The sequence below is a fragment of the Euprymna scolopes genome, chromosome 10 (assembly GCF_053919585.1).
Source record: "Euprymna scolopes isolate OS-2025 chromosome 10, ASM5391958v1, whole genome shotgun sequence".
NCBI classification, from domain to species: Eukaryota; Metazoa; Mollusca; class Cephalopoda; order Sepiida; family Sepiolidae; genus Euprymna; species Euprymna scolopes.
Genome location: NC_136491.1, coordinates 120,395,981 through 120,400,502, shown reverse-complemented (window position 1 = coordinate 120,400,502; position 4,522 = coordinate 120,395,981). Strand labels below are relative to the sequence as shown.

General features: G+C 31.2%; 1 protein-coding gene across 1 annotated transcript in view; it reads right to left on the bottom strand.

Annotated features, from left to right (window-relative positions):
* Nucleotides 1-4,256, bottom strand: part of LOC145286250 (nucleoside hydrolase-like) — a 66,830-nt gene extending 62,574 nt beyond the window's left edge. Inside the window, exon 1 of the mRNA XM_080135072.1 lies at nt 3,989-4,256. The gene's annotated coding sequence lies outside the window, so the exon portion shown is untranslated. The remainder of the gene's footprint in view (nt 1-3,988) is intronic.
* Nucleotides 4,257-4,522: the final 266 nt, after the last annotated feature.

The window sequence follows — 4,522 nt, the reverse complement described above, 5'->3', positions numbered from 1 at the left end:
TTAAACTGTCGTCTATATTGCAACAAATAATCAAGAGGTCCTCTCCTTAACACTACATGAATGAGTTAATAAGATTCTATCCGATTTTATCAAGTGTGACACATGTTATAGCTGGATAGATAAAATATTTTTGGCATTTTGCATATAGACAACAAAACAAAAAGTGGTCAAAAACAAATGTATAATAAATAAATGTTACCAAAGGTAAGATAAATTACAATCCTACCTATCTGGGTATTTTTTGTTTTAACTTATTTTAAAGCGTTTTCAGCAATTTTTCTTGATCTTACTTAAGACTCGGCACTACTTAGTTTTGTTACATGATAAAGGCTGTCCCCTTTTCATGTAAGTATAAAAATAGAGAGATTTAGTTAAATGTAAAAATGAAATAGAATAGACGAAATTCGAACCTCGTAATTTAGGTTTAGAAATAGATTGCGAGAGAGAATTAGCAAATGGAATGTAAAAAAATAAACCATTGTTTAGCTTAGAGATAAAATAGTTTTAAGAAAAGAATGTGCATTGTCAATTCTGTTATGAAATTCAATTGAAGAATGCAATTATAAGATAATTTAATAAACATGTTTTTAACATATTGGAAATATAAGTTACTGGAAATATAGGTTAAAATTCCTTTTGTAAACAAAGGAAAAAGTTTTGGACACGCATTTCCAGAACACGTGAAAGAAGACACATGTTTTAACATGTGTATGACGTCATGGAAAATGGGAAGTTCTCGATATAGTTAGAAACTTTAGAGTTAAGCAGAGGGAGTCTGAGAGATAGTCTGAGGACGAGAGACGACAGTCTGGAGTCCAGACATGGACAGTCGAACGTCTGGAAGCGAGACGGTCACCTTTGAAACATAGAATGTAAAACTTTGAATTCTTGACTAAGAAAACCACGACCGGTCGGAGAAGAAATAAACCCATCATGTGTTTTTATAAACGTCATCTTTGTGTTGTAATTCTACCAAAAGGTAAAGTGATTATATGTCTTATATATCATGTGTTTTAAAATGACTTTACATACACAATGTCTCGACATCTCATATCTACAATGTGAACACTAAGACTGTCTCAACACTACCTCCTCACTAACACTTCTAAGTATGAACATTTTATATATATGAATCTCTTCATAACACGAACACAGAACGCAACATCACTTTTAATAAGATTTAATAACAACAACAACAACAACAAGAAAAGAAAAATAATAATAATAATGAAAATATATAACAGTTTTTAAACTAAATAAACGCTTTAAAATTAGTTAAAACAATAAAAAAAATATCCAGGTAGATAGAACAGTAACTTATATTGCCTTTGGTATATTTATTTGTTATATATTTGTTTATTGACCGCTTTTCGTTTTGTTGTCTATACTGAAAAATACTCAACCGTTTTCTTCTGTTAGTTTTAAGCCCCCCCCCCTCCATCCTTTAATGTGCCTGCTTTCAATTTTATTAAATCCTCAAGCCTTATTTTCTCATATAAATTAACAAAGAAAATCTGTTGGGGCATACGACAAAAAATACTCTCGCCCCTCCCCCCACCCCTCGGCTCTTTAGAGATTTTTACAACTCATAAACGACGTATTGTCTAAAAAATTTAAGTGACGACATGGCTAAAAAAATTTTTTTTTTTTTAATACTGTTCGCGTGATCGGTTTTCAACTGCAAGAGGAAATATTTTTGCGTGATCGTTTCTATTGCCGACCGTTTTATCATAGTTATTAGGTAGTCCTCAAAGTTCGTAAACACTTGCAAAAAGATTTTATTTGTTTTTATTACTTGGCGAGAAAAATTTCAATCAGGAAACCCGCAGAAGAGATTTGTACTGCCGAAGGCGATCTCAAAGTAGTGCAAGTGTAAGCAACTGTAACAGTTGAAGCAAAAATACCTAGAGCTGATCAACCAAAAGAGTGCTTTAATGCAGCAGGAGAATTCCAAGCTACACACCGCCATGAAAACCAAAGACAAGTTTGAAAAGCTGGATGGCGTTAAGGTTCTGCCACATCCAGCCTACAGTCTTGTCTGTACTCCATCAGATTACGGCCTTTTCTGTTCAGTGCAAGACTTTCTAAAGGGTTGACGATTTGAATCGTTTAATCAAGTCGAGGAAGCGTGTCAAGAATTTTTTGATTCGAAGCCAGCTGAATGATACTTTGACCAGATCCGAAAGCTTGCAAATCGATGGCAGAAAGTCTTAGAAAATGATGGTTTTTATTCTGAGGATTAAGTTTTGTTTTTTGTTTTATTTTTATTATAAATTGCCGAATAAAATTAAAACTTTTGCAAGTTTTTACGAATTTTTGTATCTTTTTTTATATCTAATGATTGTCTAACCAATCTTTTTTTATATCTAATGATTGTCTAACCAATCTTTTTTATATCTAATGATTGTCTAACCAATCTTTTTTATATCTAATGATTGTCTAACCAATCTTTTTTTATATCTAATGATTGTCTAACCAATCTTTTTTTATATCTAATGATTGTCTAACCAATCTTTTTTATATCTAATGATTGTCTAACCAATCTTTTTTATATCTAATGATTGTCTAACCAATCTTTTTTATATCTAATGATTGTCTAACCAATCTTTTTTATATCTAATGATTGTCTAACCAATCTTTTTTTATATCTAATGATTGTCTAACCAATCTTTTTTATATCTAATGATTGTCTAACCAATCTTTTTTATATCTAATGATTGTCTAACCAATCTTTTTTATATCTAATGATTGTCTAACCAATCTTTTTTATATCTAATGATTGTCTAACCAATCTTTTTTATATCTAATGATTGTCTAACCAATCTTTTTTATATCTAATGATTGTCTAACCAATCTTTTTTATATCTAATGATTGTCTAACCAATCTTTTTTATATCTAATGATTGTCTAACCAATCTTTTTTATATCTAATGATTGTCTAACCAATCTTTTTTATATCTAATGATTGTCTAACCAATCTTTTTTATATCTAATGATTGTCTAACCAATCTTTTTTATATCTAATGATTGTCTAACCAATCTTTTTTTATATCTAATGATTGTCTAACCAATCTTTTTTATATCTAATGATTGTCTAACCAATCTTTTTTATATCTAATGATTGTCTAACCAATCTTTTTTATATCTAATGATTGTCTAACCAATCTTTTTTATATCTAATGATTGTCTAACCAATCTTTTTTTATATCTAATGATTGTCTAACCAATCTTTTTTATATCTAATGATTGTCTAACCAATCTTTTTTATATCTAATGATTGTCTAACCAATCTTTTTTTATATCTAATGATTGTCTAACCAATCTTTTTTATATCTAATGATTGTCTAACCAATCTTTTTTATATCTAATGATTGTCTAACCAATCTATTCTGTCTCTCAACGGAGCGAACGTATAGTTTCTAACAATACATATGAATAATTTATTTACATCGTGGAAAAAGCAGATATGTACATATTATCATTTGAGAAATTTTATTACCACAAATGCCGAAAGGCCCGACATATAAAATCAACAGTAGATTCTTTAATGTGACAGGGGCGCATTCGGTATGAATGCTTCTGTTTAGAGCACAATCGAAGCATGATAGCTGACTTTTGAATTTTAAACTTTAATTCAAGCCATTATATATGAAAAATAATTTTATAAAACCAACAGTAGGTTCTCTACAGTGCAATGGAGACTTCAATGTATTGTGATCTAAATCGCTGCAGGGAAGGCATATGAAGCTTCCTCCCGGTACACAGCGAAGCGTCCCCAACTAGCGCAGGCAATCAATCAATCGATTTGATTGAAAAATTGGCGATTTCACCAATTTCGATGACAATAAACATATGGGAGTGTGAAACATTGGCCGATCATCATTCAATCCGGGGTAATGTCGGGCCTCTCTGCTAGGATATATATATATATATATATAAAGAGAGAGAGAGAGAGAGAGAGAGAGAGAGAGAGAGATGAAATACTTACCGTCCAAAATTGGTTCATTGAAATCAAAACATACTGGATGTTCCAAAACGTATTGTTCTATGCTGAAATTACTGTAATAGAAATGCATTGGTTTTATTTCCATTCTTCAAGAACATTTCGGGTGGACCGACGTACAACGTTGTGCAAACACAGGCTACTGTTTGTTTAAATTTTTCTTTTGTTTTTTCTCCCTTGTTGCATTTTCTGCGAAGTGTGCCTATGCAGGTCAATAGCACAGCATGTTGACGTATCCGTATATAAGTGCATATAAATGTGTCAATCCTACTCCCATATATCATTATGCATGTAATTGTAGCAAATGTGCCTTTCTCTATAAACTTATACAAGATTTGAATGTGGAAACCAGTGTATACTTCAAAATGAATGGCCAACAGATTAGCAAGAAGAACAGGGAAAAACAATTACACTGCCACGTTTTATGGCTTTTTTTATTTTTCCGTTTATATGATGTGTCTTCAAAATCTAGGAGAGTGAACATGTCTCAACCAATGACTGCTTGCAATTCAGCATGGT